Here is a 27,035-nt window from a genome sequence, read left to right on the forward strand (position 1 = left end):
TATATTATTTTAGGCTTACATTACTGAAATAACTCTGAGATATCTTAAATGACATATTTTTTTGTTCCTAGATCTTTTAGTCACACGATTATAGACAGTCTTAGTTTTCTGCCACAGATGGATAACTGCTTTAGTATGGTGTGTGAATTGTACATGCTCCTCCTCAGTGAGTTAGCTCATCTCCAAGAGCTCCAGGTCTCTGTGCACTGGTGATATTCCTCTACTGTCACTTTTAAACAAAACTATTGACAACCGGGAGATTGTTCCATCAAACCTGGCAGAATTCTATCAATTGGCTCCGTCCCAGCCTAGTTCCTCTAATTGTTATAGCTACCCAGGAAGCCGCCTGAAGAGTGAAGGCATTTTCTCTTAGTGAAAGGCAAGGAGTCAAAAGGCCACTCTACGGCATTTCCGGTGTGCTGGACCAGCCTGCGTATCACGGTTGCCATAGAAACCTGACGTCATTGCGGCGACCGTGGAGACTTTTAAAATAGAGGCCAACATGACCGGGCAAGAAGAGCAGGGTCCTTCCTTCAGGTGTTTGGGACTCAACTGAGGGTGTAGGTGCCCCGCGGTGGGGGCTGAACCTTCCTGGGGTGTGGAGAGACGAAAGGAGCCCAGATCCAAGTTCCTTCGTTCCCGCTTTGGCACAAGTTGCCCGGGCGGTCTCATGAGAGAGAGCTGGGACCCTCCTGGCCCCAGTGAGTGTGGTGTCTTGCTCCGGGTGTCCTGGGGCAACTTTCTATATAAAGGCGGGACGTGGGAGGATGAGACAGGTAAGGACTCTCAGAGCCCAGCGTCCCCTTCTGTAAAATGAGAATGAGAATGCTCACCCACAGGACTGCTGCAACCTGCAGTGATAACACAGGTGCAAGATGATAGATAGCCCTGTGGTTGTTATGGGACGATGGGTGCTTTATGGATTCAGTCTATTTCTTATTCTTTTATTTTTTTAAAACAACACAAATTTATTATTTTACAGTTTTGGAGTTCAAAAGTCCAAAGTGAGTCTCACTGGGCTGAAATCAAGGTGTCAGCAGGGCTATGTTCCTTCTGGAAGTTCTAATGTAGAATGAATTTTTGTTTTTTTCCAGCTTCTAGAAGCTGCTTGCATTCCTTGGTTCATGCCCTCACATTACTCTAACCTCCATATGTGGTCACATCTACTTCTCCGATTTTATTGCCTCCCTGTTTCCCTCATAAAGACACTTGTAATTATATCAGGCCCACCCAGATGATCCAGAATAACCTCACCATTTTAAGATCATTAACTTAATCACACCTGTAAAGTTCATTTTACCATGTAATGTAACATATTCACTTGTTCCAGAGACTAGGACATGGATTTCTTTGGGGTAGAGGAGTGTTATTCAGCCTATAGCACAGTTGTATATTAGATACTGTGATGGATAGCCTCCATTTGTCTCTTCAAAGCTACACTCCACCCCTCACCACACTACTCTGTGCTCCACAGGTCTGATCCTTATAGACTACACCAACTCAGATCCCTTCTCCTTAGGCTTCCAGTTGGGTTTGGCCAATGGGAGATACTAGCAAGTGAGTGAGGGAAAGATGGGGTATGTGTCCCCACTGCCAGATTCCTTGGTGTTGGGCTACAGGTTGGTAGTAGTTGTGTTCCTCTACCAAGGGCTCAGGCCATTTTCCCATTCTTTTTTAAAGTTGTTATTAGGTGATAAATGGAAAGGAGAAGAAAAGGCCCTGGTGAGAAACTCATTGCACCTTCTGGTTGTTACGATCACTACCCAATTGTATCAGTGTCATTGGTCACTAACTCAGTGCCCAGCATGGTTGCAGGCACAGAGTCACTTCAATAAAGCATAGTGATTTCTGGAGCCTGTCTCTCCCCAGGAAGCACCTCATGGGGGCAACTAAGCTTATATCAGGTGTCTGAAGGAGGTGGCTTCTGATGATCTGGGTCATGATGGCTGCTGAAGCTTTTACTTCAGACTTGAAGGACAGCAGTCCTCAGGAGATCTCTAGCACTTCCATCCTTGGTGGGATATGATTCCTGGCTCAAGTGAGTTCATAGATCTGAACAGAAGTGTGTTATAGAATAGTACCTGTGTAGTTCACAAAGTAGTCTAAAAGTAGAGCAGGCACTTTGATCTCATCATTGGAAAAGAGGCTCAACAGGTGGACTTCATTGCGTGCATCAGCAGCTACATGCTTTGTAGTATCCCTTGAGGTCCATTTGGCGATACCTTTCTTAAAGCAGTGAATTGTTCAGTTGGGGAAGGAACTTGATATTTAACATGCATTTGCAATAAATTTACACATAGTTTTCTGACTGTATAAATAATAATTCATTATTCCCATGTATCTCGGATGGAAGTTGAAATATGCAGTTGGTTAGAAGATCTTCATAGCAATTTGAGATTGTAATATGCATGCTTTCATGGTTAGCGTGTTTTCATCCATTCTGCAATGTAATTTTTTAAGAGGCCAGGAATTTACTAAGTGTTAGTTAAATGTCAGGTACAAGAATTTAGTATTTTTGAAAATAACGATTACTTGATAGTTTGCCCAATTATAATGATACCTAGTCACATCTCCTAAAATAACCAGATAAGCCTGAGTATTATTATTATTATTTCCCAGGAAATAACATTTTCAGTTCTATAGTACCTGGGCTCCCTACCCCTCCTACTGCGCTGTCTCCAGGCAAACACATTTCTGTCACTATAGATTTGGTTTTATGTACTAGAAATGTATTTAAGTGGAATCATAGGTTGGCCGGGCGTGGTGGTTCAAGCCTGTAATCCCAGCACTTTGGGAGGCCGAGACGGGCGGATCACGAGGTCAGGAGATCGAGACCATCCTGGCGAACACGGTGAAACCCCGTCTCTACTAAAAAAAAAAAAAAATACAAAAAACAAGCCGGGCGAGGTGGCAGGCGTCTGTAGTGCCAGATACTCAGGAGGCTGAGGCAGGAGAATGGCGTAAACCCGGGAGGCGGAGCTTGCAGTGAGCTGAGATCCGGCCACTGCACTCCAGCCTGGGCGACAGAGCGAGACTCCGTCTCAAAAAAAAAAAAAAAAAAAGTGGAATCATAGAGAGTTTTTTCTAAGAGGAATCTGACTTTTTTCATTCACCCTATTTAATTTTAGATTTATCCATTTCTTTGCATATAGCAGTAGTTTATTCTTTGTTATTGCTTAATAGCATTCCAGTATATGGCTATACCACTATTTGTTTTATCCATCCACCTGTTGATGGATATTTGGGTTGTTTCTAATTTGGGACACTTATAAATAAAGCTGATATGAACATATGTGAATAAGTCTTTTCATAAACATATGCGTTATTTCTTTGGGGTATATATTTAGGAGTGCAATTGCTGGATATATGGTAGATATAAGATTAACATTGTAAGAAACTGCCAAGCTGTTTCCAAAGTGGTTGTATCACTGCTGTCACCAGCAGTGTATGAAAGTTTTATCCTCCCCAACCTTGCCAGTGCTTGATATGGTCAGTCTCTTTAATTTTGGCCATTCTTACAAGAATATAGTAGTATTTCATTGCAGTTTTCATTTATATTTCCCTAATGATTAATGTTGTTGAGTATCTTTTCATGTGTTTACTTGACATTTGTATATGTATATATCTTCTTTAATGGAATGTGTATTCAAATATTTTGCCCATTTGTTTACTTAAGTGTCTCTTTTCCTCTGACTTTTGTGATATTTTCTATATTCTGGTACAAGTCCTTCATCAGATATATGATTTTAAACACTTTCTCCTAGTCAGGGACTTGTATTTTCATTTTCTTACCCATATATTTGGAAAAGCAAAAGTTTTTGACTTTGAGGAAGTCCAGTTTATTGATTTGTTCACTTACGGATTGTGGTTTTCATGTCATATATTAATGTAATAGCATGACTACAGAGAGAATACTTGGAATTGTAATAGCAAGCAGGGATAAGCCCACATTTCCACTAGGTGACAACTTCACTGTCATTCTGTGTGTGGGAGAGGGTTGTGGGATAGAGCTGAGGAAGATGAAAAGCATCATTGCACAGCTTCCAAGTAACTGAATGGGAATAGGAAAGATATCATCACCCCATCCCGTTTTCGTGTGCTTTTTCATCCTCTTACCTTCCTCCTCATTCCATGTGCTTTCTTGTCCTCTTACTCTCCTATCTAGTTAATGTGAGACAAGGGTGTTGACTGTGCAGCACAGAACCAGTAGTTTGTAGAGAAGAACCAGGTGTGGTGTTGAATCTGCTAGACAGGCTACTGAAGCAAAAGTCAAGAGATCCAGATCCCATCATGGGGACACTTTAGGTAAGTCACTACCCTTCCTTCAGATCAGTCTATACAACAGGATAAAAATACCCAATTCTCCTGACCACCAGGAATACTCTGGAGTTTAAGTATGATCTCATGTGGGAAAGCAGTCTTCCCTCCCCCTTAGAAAAGTAGTGTACATTCGAGTAATTACATTAATAGGGATATTCCAGATGTCCCAGAATTCTGCATGGTAGGCATTAAATTAATGGTGCTCAAGTGTGAACTATTTTTTTTTTTTTTTTTTTTTTGAGATGGAGTCTCGCTCTGTCACCCAGGCTGGAAGTACAGTGGCGTGATCTTGGCTCACTGCAATCTCTGCCGCCTGGTTCAAGCGATTCTCCTGCCTCAGTATCCTGAGTGGCTGGGATTACAGGTGCCCACCACCACGCCCAGCTAATTTTTGAATTTTTGGTAGAGACAGAGTTTCACCATGTTGGCCAGGCTGGTATTGAACTCCTGACCTCAAGTGATCTGCCCACCTTGGTCTCCCAAAGTGCTGGGATTACAGGCGTGAGCCACTGCGCCTGGCCAAATATGAACTGTTGAGGTCAGGATTTTTCCAAGTGTGGTCTATGGATCACTTCATCAAATTCATCAGGAGGTGCTCGTTAAAATAGCAGATACTTGGACCTACCCTAGATCTGCTGAATCAAAACCAGGGAGGTGGGATGGGAGGTGTTTCCATTTAAAGTAATATCTTCAGTTGGTCTGGTACTCATCTTAGTTCATTCTGAGCTACTATAACAAAATATCATAACTTGGTAGCTGATAAACAACAGAAATTTATTTCTCATAGTTCTGGAGGCTGAGAAATCCAAAATTAAGGCATTGGCAGCTTCAGTGTTTTGGTGAGGGCCCACTTCCTTCATAGATGGATGACCTCTTACTATAACCTCCCTTGGTGGAAAGGGCTAGCTAGCTCTCTGGAGTCTCTTTGATAACAGCACTAATCTCAGTTAGTGACAGAGGACAGAGCCCTAATGACCTGAAAACCTCTCATAGCCTCACCTTCTAATACCATCACCTTGGTATTAGGTTTTAACATGAATCTGAGGCGGGGGGGTCACAGATATTCAGACTATAACATCATCCATGTTTGAAAAGCTCTGCTATGGATGTACAAGACCTTACAGTTTTGAATCATTTAATATCTAATTTCATTGATAGTTGCTCCTGCTACTCAGCTTAAATGTCTGTCTTCTTTGGTCTCTTAAATAGGCAACAATTCCTTCAATTAAGTAATATTATTTAAGTGATTATATGTGAAGTACTAAAGTAGGCACTGAGGAAACAGCACAGAGAATAAGACAGGCAGGGTCCCTGGAGCTGTCATTCTAGTTTGGAAAAAGTGGCAGTAAGCAGGTAAACAATAAGCCATGTGATTTCATATGAGGATACGTGTTTTGAAGAAAATAAACAGGTGGAGTAGAAAATGACTGAGACAGGGATTATTGTAGATGGGGTTGTCAGTGAGACTCCTTCTCAGGAAGTGACACTTGAGCTGAGTCCTGAATGATAAGAAGAAGCCAGGCATGGAGAGGCCATTTTGTCAGTGTCCCTGTGCTGTGTGTGGGCACCATTGATCGGGGAGCAGAGGACAAGCTGAAGTGACTGGAGCCTGGCACATAAGTGCAGACAGGTGGAAGATGAGATCGAAAGGGTAGACAGGAACCACATGGTTTCAGTCCTATAAGGAGTTTGAGTTTTATTCTGAGTGTGGAGGGTTAGAGTATGAGAGTGATGTGATCTGATTCTTGATGTGGAAACTGACTCTGGCTGCTGTGTGGAGAATGGTCTGGAGAGGGACAAGATAGGGAGTAAGGATAACCATTAGGAAAATATTGCAGAAGTCCAGGAGAGAGATGTGTGTGAATGAGGCCAGGGCTGCAGCTATGTGCAAAGGGAGGGATGGACCTGGACAGGGTGTGTTTGCAGGTCAGGCAGGTAGGACCTGCAGTGGCTGTGTGCCTGTGGTGTGTAGATAATGGAGAGTTAGGGAGACCCCCCTGGGCTTTTTGTTTGGCCATGCAGAGAAATAGTGGTGCTGTTTTCTGAGATCAGACCTTCCAAGTGCTTTGAATGTTCTCAAGTTATTTAGTTAGTTTTACTATAACTAATATTAGTTATAATAAAAATTAGTGATTTAAAAAATATGTTGGTTGATGAATATGATTCAGCTGTAAGACTATTAAGCTTTTTTCCCCCAGCATCTCTGTAGTAGAATTTTTTAAATGATGTGATTACTCACCATTTATCTTTTTAAAAACTCAAACACAAGTTAATAAATATATTTTTAAATGTTTTGTCTTCTACATTATGTACTGTATAATGCCAGTTTATGGATGTAACAAATGAGTGACTATAAGGTGAAGTAAAAGTATTTAAAGTCACTCAGTCTTTACGTGGCAGAACTAGGGCTTGTCTCTATTCTGTCTCCAGAGCCCACACTCCTGACCAATACACCTAGGAAGAAGAAAAAGCATTTGTGAGATATGGTGATTACCCAAGGTCACCATCTAGAGTTAATGGTTTAGATCTGTCACTGTGTCCAAAGTATGTGTCCTGTCTTACTCCCAGCTCCCTGTTCATTAGACTTGGCATTAGCCTTGTTACTACGTGTAGTAAATCACTTTTCAAGGGCTTAGGATGGATGTTTTCCTGAGGTTAACCTGCAGGTAACATAAGAGTACACTCCGTACCCTCAAATGAAAATAAATGGTGTGTTGATTTTCTTATCCAGCCCCAAACTATACTGAAAGAATAGAGGAAAATTTCTTAAGTCATACAAAATGTACTTTTTTTCTGTCTGGCTCCTTCAGCATCTTACCATGAATTTTACATTTATTGTTGTCTATAGTTGTAGATCATTCATTCTCGTTAATGTGTAGTATTATGTTGTGTGGATATTTTGCAATAAATGTATCTATTATGGGGATATGCCTATTTTTCAGTGTTTGTCTTATTATGAATAATAGTGCTATGAATGTCTTCTACATATCTTTTTTTAACTGTTATTTTAGGTTCAGGGGCACATGTACAGTTTTGTTATATAAGTAAAATTGTGTCACAGGGGATTGTTGTACAGATTATTTCGTGACTCACGTAATAAGCCTAGTACCCATTAGTTATTTTTTCTAATCATCTCCCTCCTCCCACCCTCCACCCTCAGGTAGGCCTCAATGTCTGTTGTACCCCTCTTTGTGCCCATGTGTTCTCACCATTTAGCTCCTACTTATAAGTGGGAATACGTGGATTTGGTTTTCTGTTCCTGCATAGTATGCTAAGGATAGTGGCCTCCAGCTCCATCCATGTTGCTTCAAAGGACATGATTTCATTGTTTTTTCTGGCTGCATACTATTCTATGGTGTATATGTACCACATTTTCCTTATCCAGTCTACCATCGATGGGCATTTCTGTTGATTCCATGTCTTGGCTATTGTGAATACTGCTGCAATTAGCATGTGTCTTTATGACAGAACAATTTATATTCCTTTGGGTGTATACCCAGTAATGGAATTGCTGGGTTGAATGGCAGTTCTGTTTTCCGCTCTTTGAGGAATCATCACACTGCTTTCCACAATGGTTGAATAAATTTACCACCCATCAATGGTGTATAAGCATTCTCTTTTCTCTGCAACCTTGCCAGCATCTGTTATTTTGTGATTTTTAATAATAGCCATCTGACTGTGTGAGATGGTATCTCATTGTGGTTTTGATTTGCATTTCTCTAATGATCAGTAATGTTGAGCTTTTATTCGTATGCTTATTGCCACATGTATGTCTTCTTTTGAAAACTCTTCATTTCCTTTGCCCACTTTTTAATGGAGTTGTTTGTTTTTTTCTTTGTAAATTTGTTTAAGTTCCTTATAGATGCTGCATATTAGACTTATGTCAGATGCATAGTTGGCAGATATTTTCTCCCATTCTGTAGGTTGTCTGTTTACTCTGTTGATAGTCTCTTTTAGTGCAGAAGCTCTTTAGTTTAATTAGATTCCATCTGTCAACTTTTGCTTTTATTGCAGTTGTTTTGATGTCTCTGTCATGAAATGTTTGCCCCTTCCTATGTCTAGATGGTATTGCCTAGGTTGTCTTCTAGGGTTTCTATAGTTGGGTTTTACATTTAAGTCTTTAATCCATCTTGAGTTTATTTTTGTATATAGTGTAAGGAAGGGGTCCAGTTTCAATCTTCCTCATAAGGGCATCCCAGCACCACTTATTGAATAGGGAGTCCCTTTGCTTGTTTTTGTCAAGTTTCTCAAAGATCATATGGTTGTAGGTGTGCAACCTTATTTCTGAGCTCTCTATTCTGTTCCATTAGTCTATATGTCTGTTTTTGTACTACTAATGTGCTGTTTTGGTTACTGTAGCCCTGTAGTATAGTTTGAAGTTGGGGAGTGTGATGCCTCCTGCTGTATTCTTTTTGCTTAGGATTTCCTTGGCTATTTGGGCTCTTTCGGGTTTCACATGAATTTTAAAGTAGTTTTTTCTAGTTCTGTGAAGAATGTCATTGGTAGTTTGATAAGAATAGCATTGAACTTGTCCATTGCTTTGGGCAATATGGCCATTTTCATGATATTAATTTTTCTTGTCCATGAGCATGGAATGTTTTTCCACTTGTTTGTCATCTCTGGTTTCTTTGAGCAATGTTTTGTAATTCTCATTATAGAGATTTTTTTTTTTTTTTAACCTCCCTGGTTAGCCATATTCCTAGGTATTTTATTCTTTTTGTGGCATTTGTGAATGGGATTGTGTCATCATTTGTCTCTCGGCTTGGTTGTTGTTGGTGTATAGGAATGCTAGTGACTTTTTTTTTGGACGGAGTCTCGCTGTCACCCAGCCTGGAGTGCAGTGGGATGATCTTGGCTCACTGCAACCTCCACCTCCTGGGTTCAAGTGATTCTCCTGCTTCAGCCTCCCAAGTAGCTGGGATCACAGGCACACACCACCAAGCCTGGCTAATTTTTGTATTTTTAGTAGAGATGGGGTTTTACCGTGTTGGCCAGGCTGGTCTCGAACTCCTGATCTCAAGTCACCCGCCTGCCTCGGCCTCCCAAAGTGCTGGGATTATAGGCGTGAGCCACTGCGCCCAGCCTGCGATTTTTATACATTGATTTTGGGTATTGCGACTTTGCCGACGTTTTTTATCAGCTTAAGGAGCTTTTGGGCCAAGACTATGGGGTTTTCTAGATATAGGATCATGTCATCTGCAAGCACTTTGTAGCATGGTGGCAGTGGAATCCGTCCTTGTTCACATATGCCAGTAGCAGCTGCAGCTGCAGTGTGGTAGGGTGCACACTGCTTGGCTGCAACAGGGTGCTAGTGGATTCCAGGGTGTCAGCCTTCATGCATGCATTTGCAGCAGCAACTGGCATTGACAGCACGGCTCAGGGGGATGGGGCCCCAGCCAGTAACTGTGTGCACCTTCACGCTGGTGGTGGTGTTTGCACTATCTGTACAAGTTCCCGTGGGCGGCCGTGGCCACTCAGGTCAGGTGTAGGTCTGCTTTTCTCCATGCCTAGTTTTATGCTAACAGCAGTTTTGGTGCTGGCAGGGAGGAGGCTGGCGGGCTGCGTGCCTGCCAGTGCTCCGACAACAATGGCGGTGTGGCAGAAGGAGGGAGGCAGGGGGAGGGGCAGGGCATACTCAGCCAGCAGCAGTGGCATTGCAGAGTGCACATGCACACATGTACTGGTGAGGGAGGGAAGGCTGCATCTGCTGGTGCACACACACAACAGCAAAGCAATGTAGAGGGTGGCTGTGGGCGAGTGTGCAGGCAAAGCTGCATGGGGGAGGCTGCAGTTGGGGGAGGGTGTAGGTGGGCTGGAGCGAGTCCACTGGGGCTGCTCTTCTCTGCTGGAGCACTCTGCCAGTCAGGAGCAGTCTGCTAGCGCAGGGGCTATGATATGGGCCCGCAGGAGATACCCGGGGGCTGCACTGCAAGCAGGCATGACTAGGCTGGGGCCCCAGGAGAGGCCAATAGACTGAGGGGTGTTCAGGTCAGACCAGCCGTGTCTTATGGGCATGATTGCCCTGCAGCCTTCAGGTCTGACAGTTCCCCTCAGGCTAAAGTCTTCTATAGAAGTGAGTCAAGCCTAGGGAGATGGGCAACAATGACCATGCTCCACTACAGATGCTCCTCTACCAAACTCTCTGGGCTCCACTCCAGCTGGAGTTCTGCCCCTGCCAGTTCTCTAAGTAGCTCTCACTGCCAATTCAACTGTCCATGGTGGTCAAGGGGTGTTCTTCTGCAGGGATTCCAGAGGCCCGTGGCGAGAGTGGGTTGCTCCTTGCCTGTTCAACCCCTTCCCCAGGAGTTACTGGGGACCAGAAATGACCTGGTGTATGGTAGCCCTGAGCAGTGTTCCCAGCTTCCTCCTGCTTCCACCCAGTAAGTGTATCTCCCTTCTGTCTGCTCTCAATGCCTTCCCTCAAGATCTGCTAGGAGTGTGCTAGTCTTCCTGATGCCCTGTCCCTTTGTGGGAGACATTCCTCCTGGCTGTATCTAGTCGGCCATCTTGCGCCCTCTTTTATTTCTCTGCGTATCTTTGAATGGACATTTATTTTCATTTTTCATGTGCATGTACCTATCCTCAGCCTAAGAATAGAATTTCTGAGTCATAGGGTATGTGTATGTTCAGCTCAGCATATACAGCTAAGCAATTTTCAAAGTGGTTATTCTAATTTATATTCGTATCAGCAGTGTCATAGTTCCACTGCTCTACATCCTCACTGACACTTGGTATACCTTGATAGCTTTTGTCATTATGATGGATATGTGTGATAGTATATAGTATCTCATTTTTCTGTTTTAATTTCTGTTTGATTTAATTTTCTCTCAAGTTTTAAGTTTCTTTTGATATAGACAAGATGCTTTCTCTCTCTCTTTTTTTAACTTTCCAATTTTTTTGCTTAAGGTGCTGGAGTTTACATTCTCAGTTTTGCTGATTGTATCCCTATTGTGTTGTTCATGTTACTCAGTCTCCTCTTCTTTCCTTTAAATTGATAATTAGAGTTAAAGGCTTGACCTATTCAGATTTTTTGACAAGAGTGTCTTACATGTGGCATTATGTACAGTCATGTGTCACTTAACCACAGAGATACATTCTGAGAAATGCATCATTAAGAGATTTTGTCATTGTGTGAACATCACAGAATGCGCTTACACAAACCTAGATGGTGTAGCCTACTACCTACCTAGGCTATACAGCCTATTGCTCCTAGGCTAAAAATTCATACAGCATGTTACTGTACTGAATAATCTAGGGAACTGTAGCACAAAGGCCAATATTTGTGTATCTAAGCATATCTAAACATAGAAAAAATACAGTAAAAATATATAAAAGATTAAAAATGTACATATCTATACACGTGTATTGGTCACTTGCAAGACTTGAAGTTGCTCTAGGTGAGTCTGTGAGTGAGTGGTGAGTGAATGTGAAGGCTTAGGACATTACTGTACACTACTGTAGATTTTACAAACACTGTACAATTAGGCTACATTATATTTATAAATTTTTTTCTTCAATAATAAATTAATCTCAGCTTACCGTAACTTTTTCACTTTATAAACTTTTAACATTTTTAAACTTTTTTACTTTTGTAATAACACAACTAAAAGCACACATTGTACAGCTGTGCAAAAATATTTTCTTTCTTTATATCCTTATTCTGTTACCTTTCTTTTACTTATTTATTTATATTTACTTTTTAAACTTTTCTGTTAAAAACTAAGACACAAACACACACACACACACATTAATCTAGGCCTATACAGGGTCAGGATCATCACTATCACTGTCTTCCACCATCATATCTTGTCCCACTGGAAGGTCTTAAGGGACAATAACACACATAAAGCTGTCATCTCCAATGATAACAATACCTTCTTCTGAAATACCTTTTGAAGGACCTGCATGAGGCTGTTTTATAGTTAACTTTTTTTTAATAGGTAGAAGGAGTACATTCTAAAATAACAATAAAAAGTATAGTAAATACATAAACCAGTAATAGTCATTTATTATCATTAATAAGTATTATGTACTGTACATAATTGCATGTGCTATACTTTTATACAACTGGCAGTGCAGTAGGTTTGCTTACACCAGCATCAATATATTCTTCACAAACATGTTTGTGAAGAATATGTTGAGATATGACAGGACAGCTACGTGAGTAGGTGATAGGAAGTTTTTGGCTCCATTATATCTTGTGGGACTACTGTTACATATGTGTTCTGGAGTTGACCAAAACATTGTTATACAGCACATGACTGTCCTTTTTATAGCCTTACACGTATCTTAGTCACTTCAGGCTGCTGTAACAAGTTACCATACACTGATGGTTAAACAGTGTTTTAGTCCGTACTCACATTGCTATAAAAAACTACCTGAGACTAGATAATTTATAAAGAAAAGAGGTTTAATTGACTCAGAGTCCTGCTGGCTATACAGGAGGGGCATGGCTGGGAAACTCAGGAAACTTACAATCATGGCAGAGGGCGAAGGGGAAGCAGGCACATCTTACATGGTCAAAGAAGGAGGAAGAGAGTGAAGGGGGAAGTGCTACATACTTTTATTCAACCAGATCTTGTGAGAACTCATTCCCTATCATGTGAACAACAAGGGGGAAGTATGCCCCCATGATCCAATCACCTCCCACCAGGCCCCTCTTCCAATATTGGGGATTACAATTCAACATGATATTTGGGTAGGGACACAAATCCAAACCATATCAAACAACAAGTATGTATTTCTCATGGGTCTGGAGGCTGCCAAGTCTGAGATCAGGGTGCCAGCATGGTTGGATTCAGGATACGGGTCCTCTGCCTAGTCCTCACATGGCCTTTCCTTGGTGTGTGCATGTGGAAAGGAAACAAGCTCTCATGTCTTTTATTACAAGGGCACTGATCTCATCATGAGAGCTGTGTCCTCATGACCTAATTTCTTTCAAAGGCCACATCTCCAAATACCATCACATTGGAGATTAGGCTTTTAACATATGAACTGGGGTGGTGGCGGGGGTGGGGGGACACAAACATTTAGGTAATAGCACAGCAGGAGCCTCATCATGTCTGTTTATCTCCTCTGCTGTGAAGTTCAGGTTGATCACTGGGCTCAGCAATTCAGGATGGAAGCCAAGATGTGTATCATCTTCAAAATGTAATGCATAATTACAGGCTACGTACACTAAAAAAGCAACAAACTACGACCAGTTGATTAGTACACAGACTGAGTGCTCTAAAAATACTTACCATGAAAAGAAACCAGGCTGTCTTAGAGAGACAGCTGATTCCAGATCTGGGGTCAGGATTGTACCAGATAAGCCTGGACCAAATTATCATACCAGAAAGCATGTCAAAAAGATTCAGAAACCAAGCTGAGGAGGCTCTCACTGGACAAAAATGAAACAATTTGAACATCAAAGAGATTAGTGACTGCAATGGTTTAAAACATATTAAATACAGGAACATTTCTGAGTCACAAGGACACTTTAAAAGAAAAACAAAACACGAGCAATACCAACTCACTACTCATCTTTGGAAGCTCCTATGGAAACAACTATTTGTTCTGAAAAGTGAAAATACTGCAAAAGAATTAAACATTCATCCTTCACTTCTTGTGTGTTCCATACCTCAGTGAATCCTCATAGTTGATGGCATAGGGGCAAGTTATGTTATAGGAAACACCCAGCTAATAAATGCAGAAGAAACTGTAAAATTACAACATCACCATTTTGCAACTTCTAATGAAATACAGCCCTAGACAACAATCTTCAGAAAGTGGAAAAACCCCTGAGGAGAAAAACACATGGAAAGTGTTATAATGGATGGACTGGGCTGACAAAATCTGAGCCCAGTGATCAACCTGAACTTCACAGCAGAGGAGATAAACAGACCAAAACTAGCCGGGCGAGGTGGCGGGCGCCTGTAGTCCCAGCTACTCGGGAGGCTGAGGCAGGAGAATGGCATAAACCCGGGAGGCGGAGCTTGCAGTGAGCCGAGATCTGGCCACTGCACTCCAGTCCGGGCGACAGAGCGAGACTCCGCCTCAAAAAAATAAGCAATGTGATGTGTGTCATGCGCATCGGTGTGAAGAGACCACCAAACAGGCTTTGTGGGAGCAATACAGCTTTTTAATCACCTGGGTGCAGGCGGGCTGAGTCTGAAAAGAGAGTCAGCGAAGGGAGATAAGGGTGGGGCCGTTTTATAGGATTTTGGGTAGGTAAAGGAAAATTACAGTCAAAGGGGGGTTGTTCTCTGGCGGGCAGGACTGGGGATCATGAGGTGCTCAGTGGGGTAGCTTTTTGAGCCAGGATGAGCCAGGAAAAGGACTTTCACAAGGTAATGTCATCACTTAAGGCAAGGACTGACCATTTTCACTTCTTTTGTGGTGGAATGTCATCAGTTAAGGGGGGGCAGGACATTTTCACTCTTTTGTGATTCTTCAGTTACTTCAGGCCATCTGGGTGTATATATATGCAAGTCACAGGGGATGCGATGGCTTGGCTTGGGCTCAGAGGCTGGACATTGTGGGTATTTATTTCCTCCCCAACACAAGTAGAAGGTGGCATATTCTACACTACTACTATCCAATGGAAATTTCTGCATTGATGAAAATTGTCTGTATCTGCACTGTCCAACACAGTAGCCACTAGTTTACCTGAGGCTATTGAGCACCTGAAACATGGTGAGTGTGAGTGAGGTATTGAGTTTATAATTTTATTTGAATTTATTTATTACAATTAAATGGCTACATGTAGCTAGTGACCACCATATTGAACAACAACAGCTCTCTCCATTTTTTTGCACTGCATTTTTCGTTTATAATATGTCCTGGAGGTCAATCCATAGCAATGTAGAGAGGGGATCTTCATTGCCTTTTATACATGCGTGGTACTCTAGGAAGTATCTTAGATTACTTAATCAGCCTTCTATTGGTGGACATCTGTCTTATATCTAATCTGCTGTTATGAATTGTTCTGCCAGGAATGGCCTTGTGTTTATGCCTGTTTGTCTATTTGCATTATATCTTTGGAAAAGATTCTTAGGAAAGAGATTGCTGGTTCCAAGAATTAATGCCTATGTCATTCTATTAAATAGCATCAAATTCCTTCCACAGGGAATGTACCATTTGAAATTACTTCTAGCAATGCATGACAATGCCTGTTTCCTCACAGTCTCTCTAAGAGGAACTCTGCAGGGAAGTAAACATCATGTGAGAAATCTGTGAAAACCATCTTACTAAATCAGGAGAGTCTGATGTTCAGACTGGGGTCCTAGTCCTGTGCTTGTCTTTGAGAACTTGGTCTTTACTCCTATCTCCTGTGACTCTGGGTCCAGTCCCTCAGAGAAGGAGAGGAGTTCTTACATGAAGCAGAAACTCCATGTTACCTCAGATGGACACCTCAATGACTAAATGGAAAAAAATCACTCCCTTAGGGATCAGGCAGACTCAAAACAAGTTCAGAAACATACCACTCTGACACAGTGAAGAGAAACGGAGAAAGTAAAACTTCTACTTTCTACTTGTGAGAAGAACTAAGACTGCAAGCACACAAGTGTTGCCTTGCCCTTTCCTCTGTATGAGTGAGGTAGGTCAGGAGCAAGTAGTAGTAGCCCTTTAGCACTAGGCAAGCAGGCAGAAGCACAGGTTACAAGGTGCCTCAGTTTTCCAAGGTAGCAGTCTCTTTCCACTCAACCATATCATTTTCTATTTAGATGCTGGGTGTATTAGGCCATACTTGTGTTGCTATAAAGACATATTTGAGGCTGGGTAACTTATTTTTATTTTGTTTTATTTATTTATTTATTTTGAGATGGAGTCTCGCTCTGTCACCCAGGCTGGAGTGCAGTGGCACGATCTCAGCTGACTGCAAGCTCCGCCTCCCGGGTTCACGCCATTCTCCTGCCTCAACCTCCGGAGTAGCTGGGACTACAGGCGCCCGCCACCACGTCCAGCTAATTTTTTGTATTTTTAGTGGAGACGGGCTTTCACCGTGTTAGCCAGGATGGTTTCCATCTCCTGACCTTGTGATCCACCTGCCTCAGCTTCCCAAAGTGCTGGGATTACAGGTGTGAGCCACCACGCCTGGCCAAGGCTGGGTAATTTATAAAGAAAAGGTGCTCACAGTTCTGCAGGCTGTACAAGCATGGCACCAACATCTGCTTGGCTTCTGGTGAGGGCCTTACAGTCATGGTGAAAGGCAGAGCAGGAGGAGGCATGTCACAAAGCAGTAGTGGGAGCAAGAAAGAGATGAGGGAGGTGCCACACACTTTTGAACAAACGAATCTCATGAACTCACTCACTATTGCAAGGACAGCACCAAGACATTCATGAGGGATTTGCCTTCATGAGTGAAGTAGGTTAGGAGCAGGTAGTAGCCCTTTAGCAGTATGCAAGCAGGCAGAGGCATGGGTTACAAAGTGCCTCAGTTTCCCAAGGTAGCAGTCTCTTTCCACTCAACCATATCACTTTCTGTTTAGATGCTTGGTGTATTAGGCAGCTCTACTCCTGTAGCTTTGTAGGTTGTAGCCCTGTGGCTGATCTCATGGATTGGACTTGACTGCCTGTGACTTCTCCAGGCTCAGGTTGTGAACTGTCTATGGCTCTACCATTCTGGGGTCTGCAGGGGAGTGGCCCCCTTTTCACAGCTCCACTAGGCAGTGCCTCACTGGGGACTCTGTGTTGGGCCTCCAACTCCATATTTCTCCTCCAAACTGCCCTAGTAGAATTTCTATACTGGGGGCCCTGCCCCTGTGGCAGGCTTCTGCCTAGGCACTCAGGCTTTCTGATACATTTTCTGAAATCTAGGGGGAAGCTTCCAAGCCTCCTTAACTCTTGTATTCCATGTGCCCACAGACTTAACACCATGTGGAAGCTGCCAAGGCTTATGGTGACTTGCACTCTCCAAAATGGCTTGTTACTTGTTATTGGTCATTTCAGGTTTTCGATTTCTTCATGGTTCAATCTTGGTAGGTTGTATGTGTCTAGGTATTTATCTATTCTTCTAGGTTTTCCAATTTATTAGCATATAATTGCTCATAGTAGCTCTAATGATCCTTTGAATTTTTGCACTATCATTTGTAAGGTCTCATTTTTCGTTTCTGATTTTATTTATTTGGATCTTCTCTCTTTTTCTTAATCTGGCTCAGGTTTGTCAATTTTGTTTATCTTTTTAAAAAACAACCTTTTGTTCATTGACATTTTGTATTGTTTTCTTCATTTCAATTTCATTTGTTTCTGATGTGATCTTTATTCTTCTTTTCTTTTCTTTTCTTTCATTTTTCTTGAGACAGGGTGTCTCTCTGTCACCCAGGCTGGAGTGCAGTGTCACGATCTCAGCTCACTCCAACCTCCGTCTCCTAGACTCAAGTGATCCTCCTGCCTCAGTTTCCTGACCAGCTGGGACTACAGGCATGTGCCGCCACGCCCAGCTAATTTTGTATTTTTTTGTAGGGACAGGGTTTCGCCATGTTGCCCAGGTTGGTCTCAAACTCCTGAGCTCAGGTGATCTGCCCACCTCAGCCTCCCACAGTTCTGAGATTACAGGTGTGAGCCACCATACCTGGCTTGTTATTTGTTTTTTCTACTAATTTCAGGTTTGGTTTGCTCTTGACTTTCTTGTTCTTTAAGATGCATCATTAGGTTGTTTATTTGATGTTTTTCTTCTTTTTTGATATAGGCACGTATTAACTGTAAGCTTTCCTCTTAGTACTGCTTTTGCTGTATTCCACATGTTTTGACATTCTGTGTTTCCATTATCATCTGTTTCAAGAAATTTTTCAATTTCCTTCTTAATTTCTTTTTTGACACACTGTTCATTTGGGAACATATTGTTTAATTTCTATGTATTTGTAGTTTCCAAATTTCCTCTTGCCATTGATTTCTAGTTTTATTCCATTGTGATCAGAGAATATACTTGATATCATTTAAATTTTTTTGAATGTTTTAAGACTTGTTTTGTGGCCTAATGTATTGTCTTTGCTTGAGAATGATTCATGTGCTAAGGAGAAGACTGTACATTCTAAAGTCATTGGATGAAGTGTTCTGTAAATATCAATTAGGTCAATTTAGTCTGTAGTGCAGATTAAGTCCAGTGTTTCTTTGTTGATTTTCTGTTTGGGTGATCTGTTCAATGCTGAAAGAGGAGAGTTGAAGTCTCCAGCTATTATTGTATTGGGGTCTATCTCTTCCTTTAGCTCTAGTAATATTTGCTTTATATATATAGGTACTTCAGTGTTGGGTGCATATATATTTACGGTTGTTATATCCTTTTGCTGAATTGAATTATATGTAATTATATATTGACCATCTTTGTCTCTTTTTGTAATTTTCATTTTGAAATCTATTTTGTTGGATGTAAGTATTGCTATTCTTGCTCTTTTTTGGTTTCCATTGGCATAGAATATCTTTTTCCACCCCTTTATTTTCAGCCTGTGTGTGCCTTTATAGGTGAAGTGTATTTCTTGCAGACAACAATCCTTGGGTCTTGTTTTTAAATCTATTCAGCCATTCTACGTCTGTGACTGAAGAGTTTAGTCCATTTACATTCAATGTTATTATTGGTAAGTAAGGACTTACTTCTGCCATTTTGTTATTTGTTTTCTGGTTATTTTGTGGTCTTTTCTTCCTTCTTTCTTCCTTCCTGTCTTCCTTCTAGTGAAGATGATTTCCTTGGTGTTATGTTTTAATTTCTTGCCTTTTATTTTTTGTGTATCCATTGTATGACTTTTGGTTTAAGGTTACCATGCAGCTTTCAAATAAAATCTTGAAACCTATTATTTTATTCTTATGTTTGCAGTATGCGCTTGTTTGTGCCCATCTTTCTTGGGAAGGCTTTCCAGGTATTTGAAGAGCCTTGAATGTTGTGATCTAAGTTTTTGGTTACTGAAGCCATGTCTGCATTGGGAGTCACCCCAAGCCAAGTAATACTGTGGTTCTTGCAGACTCTTAGAGGTACTGCTTTGGTGTTCTTGAGTAAGATCCAGAAGAATTCTTTAGATTACCAGGCAGAGACTCTTGTTTCCTTCTCTTACTTTCTCCTATACAAATAGAGTCTCTCTGTGCTGAGTCCATAGAGCTGGTGGAGAAGTAACACAAGCATTCTGGTGGCCTCCACCGCTGGTACTGTACTGGGTCAGATCTGAAGCCAACACAGCACTGGGTCTCACCCAACCCATTACCTGGCTACTGCCTATATTCACTCAATTTCCTAAGGCACTACAATCAGCAGACAGTGAAGCCAGCTAGGCGTGTGTCCTTCCCTTCATAGCAGGGAGTTCCCCTGATCCTGAGCAGGTCCAGAAATGCCATCCAGGAGCCAGAGCTTGGAGTCAGAAACCTTAGAAATCTATGTGGTGCTCCATTCTATTGTGGCTGAACTGGCACCCAAGCAACAAAACAAAATTCATCCCACTCTTCACTCCCCTTTCCACAGGCAGAGGACTCTCTCCCCATGGCCACCACCACCACAGACACACAGGTGATATTGCCAGGCTACTGCCATTGTTCAGTTAAGGCCCAAGGGCTCGTCTGTCAGCTTGTGCTGCATGCTGCCAGACTTGGGACTTACTCTTCAGGTCAGTGAGCTCCCCTTTGGTTCAGGGCAGGTCCAGAAATGCCATCCAAGCCAAGGCCAGGAATCTGGGACCTCAAGAGCCTACCTGGTGCTCAACCCTGCTGTGGCAGAGCTGGTACCTAAGCTGCAAGGCAAAGTCCCCTTTACTTTTCCCTCTGCTTTTCTCAAACAGGAGTCTCTCCTCATAGCCACTACAGCAGGGAAGTGCTGGGTCACACCTGATGTCAGCACATCTCAAGAGTCTCACCCAAGGCCTCCAGTGTGTACTAGGCTACTGTTGCTGATTATTCAGGGCCCAAGGACTCTTTAGTCAGCAGGTGATGAATCCTTCCTGGACTGAGTCCATCCATTCAAGGCACAAAGTTCCCTTCTGGCCCAGGGTGTATCTAGAAATGTTCAGGAGCTAGGGCCTGGAATGGATGCCACAGTACTCTGCCCAGTGTCCTTTCCTGTGGCTGAGCTGGTGTCTAAGTTTCAAGACAAAGTCCCCTGTACTCTTTTCTCTCCTTTCCTCAAGCAGAAAGGATTCTCTTTCAGAGCTGAGAGCTACACTGCCTGGGGTTGGAGGAGGGGTGGCACAAGCACTCCCTTGGCTGCCCTGGCTGGTGTCCCACTGGGTCACATGTCCCCCAAGTCCTCCAGGTCTAGATTGCCTTTTAAGTTTCTTTAGGACCCCCAAGCACTTTAGCCCACAGTGGCAAGCTTGCCGAAATTCATGTTCTGACTGATGGGATGGGTAATTCCCTTCTAGCTAGGGCTGGTCTAAATGCTCCCTCCATGAGCGTTGGTTGAGTTCTACCCAATGCTGCTTTCTGCTCTGACAGTGTAGCACTGGGTTCCAATGCAAAGTCCCACAATCACTGTGCTCTCCCTCCTCCAAGCACACGGATTCTTGAGGCTTCACAGCTGCTGCCAGGGGGTGGGAAGGGGTGGCATCAGCATTTCAAGACCGTCTTTCTTTCCCTCTTCAATACCTCTTTCAGTGATATGATGTTAAAACCAGGTAATATGATCACTTACCTGATTTTTAGTTCTTATGAAGGTGCTTTCTTGTGTAGATAGTTGTCAAATTTGTTGTTCCCACAGGGAGGTCAATTGGTGGAGGCTTCCATTTAGCCACCTTGCTCTGCCTCCTACCCAGTATCACATTTTAAACACCTTCATCAGATTATAGCTTACAAATCATAACATCACACATTTTAAGGATATTTAGATTATTTTTATCAAATGTATGGAGTTGTACAACCATCACCATAATTGGGGTTTTATATGTTTTCATCATCCCCAAGAATCCCATTATGCTTGAATGTAGTTAAAATTCCTGCACACACACACCCAGCCCTATGCAATCACAGATATATTTTCTGTCTATGCATATGCCAATTCTGGAGATTTTATATAAATGGAATCAATTAATATTTGGTATTTTGTGTCTGGCATCTTATACTTATTATAATGTGTTCAAGGTTCCTCCATAATGTAGCATGGGTCAGAATTCCATTCCAACTAATAGCTTAAAAATATTCTATTGCCGGGCGCGGTGGCTCAAGCCTGTAATCCCAGCACTTTGGGAGGCCAAGACGGGCGGATCATGAGGTCAGGAGATCGAGACCATCCTGACTAACACAGTGAAACCCCGTCTCTACTAAAAAATACAAAAAACTAGCCGGGCGAGGTGGCGGGCGCCTGTAGTCCCAGCTACTCAGGAGGCTGAGGCAGGAGAATGGCGTAAACCCGGGAGGTGGAGCTTGCAGTGAGCTGAGATTCAGCCACTGCACTCCAGCCTGGGTGACAGAGCGAGACTCCGTCTCAAAAATAAACAACAACGAAAAAATTCTATTGCATAGATACACCACATTTTGCTTATTTATTTATTTGTTTATTTATTTTATTTTATTTTATTTTATTTTTGAGATGGAGTATTGCTCCATCGCCTAGGCTGGAGTGCAGTGGTATGATCTCGGCTCACTGCAACCTCTGCCTCCCAGGTACAAGTGATTCTCCTGCCTCATTCTCCCGAGTAGCTGGGACCACAGGTGTGTGCTATCACACCCGGCTAATTTTTTTGTGTGTTTTTAGTAGAGACGGGGTTTCACCATGTTGACCAGGCTGGTCTCGAACTCCTGACCTTGTGATCCACCTGCCTTGGCCTCCCAAAGTGTTGGGATCACAGGCGTGAACTACCGCACCTGGCCCATTTTGTTTATTTATTCACCTATTGATGAACACTCTGGTTATTTCCACCTTTTGGCTATTATGAATAATGATTCTACATATATTTGTGTATACATTTTTATGTGGAGATTCATCTTGGGTAGGAAAGGAATTACTGGGCCATATGGTAACTCCCTGTTTTCCCATTTGAATAACTGCTAAACTGTTTTCATGACTCTGACAGTGATGAGGGGTATAGACTTTTTTTTTTTTTTTTCCTGATTATACTGAGGTAATGCGTTCTGAGAAAAAATACCAGAATTGAAGTGCTCTTCTTGTCACTTCATATCTGGTAGTACATGATACCCATCTCACCTCATTGGTGATATTAACCTTAATCACTTGATTAAGACAGTATTTGCCAAGTTTCTCCAGTGTACAGCAACTGTTTTCCATTGCCTACTTTTATTCTATAGAAGTGAGTTATAAGTCTGTCCTGCTATCAGGTGATGGGAGGTGGAATATCTACATAGAGGGAGGGTATCTACAGGTACTATTTGGAATTATTTGATAAGACAATTTGTCTCCTCAAACCTATTTATTTATTAATTTACACGTTTACTTCTATAAGTATACATATATGTATATTTATTATATAGATTGGGTTATTTACTGAATGGGTTCATTCCAAAAAAATCCGGCATTATGATTTCTGTCATGCAGTATAAGTATTTTGACTTAAGAGTCAGGAACCCACAAAAAAGTACCCTATCACTATCATAATATTTCAACACTATCATATCATCTAATTGTAGTATGTTAGACAGGGTTTGTAGATAATACATTTAACCAGACAAATATGACACATTATAATTTCAGATTATTGAATTGCATACTTGGAAATCCTTCAAAAAGAAATAAAAACAGATAAGATAGAGGTTACTGAAGTGATCATGAAAATTATTGTTACCATTCAGTAAACCTATTTGCAAAATCCCTTTCAGTGAAGCCAAAGTATGGGATGTAGGGGAAAATATGTGTTTCATTTGAAAGCACAATGTTCTATAGCACTGCCTTCATGTTATCAGAGTCTCCAGAATGGATCAAGCAATTAAAGTGTGGAGAGGGTGGTGCAGTAAATTCAGATGTCAGATCTAACAAAAGATGGTTCATTCCTATTAATATTTCAACCTGATAAAGTCTCTTACAATTGATGATTGTAACACATAATTTAATGCCCTAGACCTCTCTCTACATCTCTAGTTACTGTCCTCTTTATGTATATTCTCTTCCTTGTAACAAAAGTTCTACAAGAATTATCAATTCTCAACTCATATCCCTCTACATCTGCCCCCAACTCAGTTGTCACTCCACTTTAGTGGTACTTTGTTCCCCCACCCCTCTACTGAAGTGAATCTTGTCAAAGTCAACAACCACATCTTTGATGCTTTATAGATCAAGGGTAATTAAATGAATGTTCAAATGGAGACAACATATTTGTTTTCCAAGGCAGAATTCATCTGCTTTTGTACAGACAAGGATTATATTGCAATACTGTCATTATCTAAAAGTTAAAGTTGTAAGATAACTTTCATTCTGGAGAAGTCTAAAACTTACCAAAGGGATGGTGTACAGTTTGTCCTTAATGCCTTTTACCTGTATGAATGTATGTATGTATGTATGGATGGATGGATGGATGGATGGATGGAAGCATGATGTGTGAAATATGTGCTGGTAATTCATGGATTTTCATCTTGGATCAGTAGGAAAGCAAGATTTACTTGGTTATGGTGTGATGTGCAGCTGAGAGTCACACAGTCTGTACAAGGACATACAGGATACCAGTCTCTACTTTTCCACTTAGTAGCAGGATGACCCTCAGCCAGGTTACTTAACCTCCCCATACATTGTTTCTTCAGCTACAAAATAGTGTAGCAATCATATTCCCTACCCCCAAGAAAATACATGAGAACAAAAAGTACCAGCATTCAAGAAAGGTGCGTCCATGGCTCTCTGATCTGAGGTCAGGAGTCCTGCTTTCTATGGGACTTCTAACTATTCATGTGGCTTGCAACTTGCCCCTTTTCATCAAAAATAGCTTCTGTATAAGTTTTAATTTGCATTTCATTAGTGAATGTGTTTTCAAATATTTCTTGGGCATGTGTATTGCTTTTTACATGAATTACCTGTGTATATCTGTATTATTTATCTATTCTTACATAACAAATTTCCCCACAATTTCACTGCTTATAACAAACATACATCAATTCACACCATTTATTTGGGTCAGGAATAATGGCATGGATAAGATTCTAGCTCAGGGCCTCTCACAAGGCTGCAATCAAGGTCTAGGTAGGGGCTGCAGGTATCTCAAGGCTCAACTGAGGGACAATTCAATTCCAAGCTCATTCATATGGCTGTTGGCAGCCCTCAGGACCCAATTGCTTCTTAGCCAGGGATATAGATTACTTGCCATGTGGGTAGCCCACGACATGGCAGCTGGCTCTCCTTAGTGCAAGAATAGGAATGTATCCAACAAGCAAGACACAGCGTCTTAGTCATTTAATGTCAAAAATGACATCTATCTCCTCTTCTCACATATTCTATCTACTAGTAGCAAGTCACTAACTCCAGCCCAAAGATGGGACAGATTGCACAAGGAAGTGACTATCTGGAGGTGACAGTCACTGGGGGAAGTCTTAGAGGCTGTCTACCAATGTCATCATTAGAGCCTCTCTCCATATTGGTTTCTAAGAATGCTTCATATATTATGAGTATCAGCCCCATATAATTTGCAAGTGTTTGCTATAGCCTATACAGACAAATTAATTATTTCTTTTGTCATATACAGTGTTTTAAAATTTTCATATTATAATTTAAAATATAGGTTATTATATAAATAAATTAGGAGTACCCTGAGTACCTTTACATGTGACTGCTCAGGGAGATTAGAGAACTCAGATTCCTGGTGGCTTCAGGCCTCAACAGGAAAAGCTTTAGTGAAAGTCCAGAATCTATTACTGAACAGGCATTAACAAAGCAGTTTCTCTGATTTATTAAACCTCTCCTAATTTCCTATAACCTGATCTAAAGCATATTTAATAATAGTTTACTTGAATAAATGATAACATTAAAGGAGATACAGCTTACGGAACTTCTTGTTTGTATTAGTTTTGTCAACATTGATTTCCTACCTTCATGTTATCTGTTCCAGAGGAAACACATGTTTTCCTGACTGAGTCCCTTTGTGCTTCCCACCTTAAAAGCCAGTTAGTTCATATGGTCCCCATTCCAGGATTCTTGGCCCCAGGCTGCATATTTCATTTCAACTGTCATCACTAAGAAGGTTTGTTCAGTGAATACCCATTGGAGATTGTAAAATGACCAGTCCCTAAGCCCTCATAGCCTATCATCTACATAAGAGGTCACTGGGTATATGCAGTGCTTCTCAACCTTCTTTAATCATCTTCTTGATAGAGGCCCTTTTGGACATGTTTTTTCTTATATACCCTTTCTGCCCAGAACATGAAATTTTAATACCACAGATGAAGTGTTACTTATTTATACACTATAGTCTTTGTAATACCACAAACCATTGTAATATCTACATCCCTCTCCCCTCAGGAACCAATTTTCAACCTTTCACTCGCCTCCGTGTGAAGAGGCCACCAAACAGGCTTTGTGTGAACAATAAAGCTTTTTATTTCACCTGGGTGCAGGCGGGCTTAGTCTGAAAAGAGAGTCAGCGAAGGGAGATAGGGGTGGGGCCATTTTATAGGATTTGAGTAGGTAAAGGAAAATTAGAGTCAAAGGGGGTTGTTCTCTGGTGAGCAGGGGCGGGGGTCACGAGGTGCTCAGTGGGGGAACTTTTGAGCCAGGATGAACCAGTAGAAGGAATTTCACAAGGTAATGTCATCAGTTAAGGCAGGAACAGGCCATTTTCACTTCGTTTGTGATTCTTCAGTTACTTCAGGCCATCTGGATGTATACGTGGAGGTCACAGGGGATATGAAGGCTTAGCTTGGGCTCAGAGGCCTGACACAACCCATTAGTGGTAATATCACCCCTCTTAGGAATGCATAAAATACCATCATAAAGACAAAAGCTTGAACCCCATTCCTGCTCCTCACTTCATGTATGATAGTGGAATCTTTTTTCAGTCTTTGTCAGCCTGCCCTTGGTCATCTGTAAAAGGGGACTCACAGTGCTTTCCTTAGGAAACTGTTCTGTGGGGCAAGTTAGAAATTTGTATAGAGTAGATGGCACCTAGTAGGACTTCAACAGGTGGTCGTCCTGGCCCAACTTTCTCCTCGCTCCCAAAGAAGTGATGACAGTTACCTAAACCAAACAATACAACTGACATAGAGACCACCAGGAAATGGGGCAGGAAGTAGAATGTACTCACACTTACATTATGAATGAAGTGTTGGAGCCATTTCTCTGTTGCAGGAGGACGTTGCTGAGGGATATGGGGAGAGGGAAGAATATTGCCAAACCATTTCTTTAATTTTGCATTATTTTCTGTTCCCTTATTTGATCTTCCAGATTGATACCGGAAAAGCCATTTCCTATTGAGCCCAAAATGAAGAGAGTGCAAATAAAGAGAAGGCAGGAATCACAAGCCCTTGACAGACACATTGCCACCTACAGGACCCTGCACCCAGATTTCATCTGCACAATCAGCTTCTTCAAAGAGAGAGAGGCTGTCGAGTTAGTACCCATGAGGGCACAATACTAGAAATGTGTAAAACTATAAGTTTTTAAGTCCTAGAAAGTCATCATCTATAAAGGAGACTTTTGGGTATGCTTTGGGGAGGTTAAGCGGTAGAATCCCATTTCTGCTCCTTATTAGATGAGTCTGAAAAAGTTGATTTTCCATGAGTGAGTTTGATTTTGTCATCTGTAAAATGAGAATAATGATGTCTTCCTCACAGAGTCATTGTGAGAAAATTATGCAAAAATGTAATTGTTTGTACATGTTTATATATGTGTC

General features: G+C 41.7%; 1 long non-coding RNA gene across 1 annotated transcript; it reads left to right on the forward strand.

Moving 5' to 3' along the window:
* The first annotated feature begins 482 nt into the window (after nt 1-482).
* LOC117078094 lies at nt 483-27,035 on the forward strand. Its single transcript, XR_004434922.1, has 3 exons — nt 483-776; nt 4,166-4,305; nt 26,588-27,035. It is a non-coding gene; the product is annotated as an uncharacterized LOC117078094 (long non-coding RNA).

This window comes from Trachypithecus francoisi, unplaced genomic scaffold, assembly GCF_009764315.1.
Source record: "Trachypithecus francoisi isolate TF-2019V2 unplaced genomic scaffold, Tfra_2.0 Lachesis_group6, whole genome shotgun sequence".
In the NCBI taxonomy this organism is placed as follows: Eukaryota; Metazoa; Chordata; class Mammalia; order Primates; family Cercopithecidae; genus Trachypithecus; species Trachypithecus francoisi.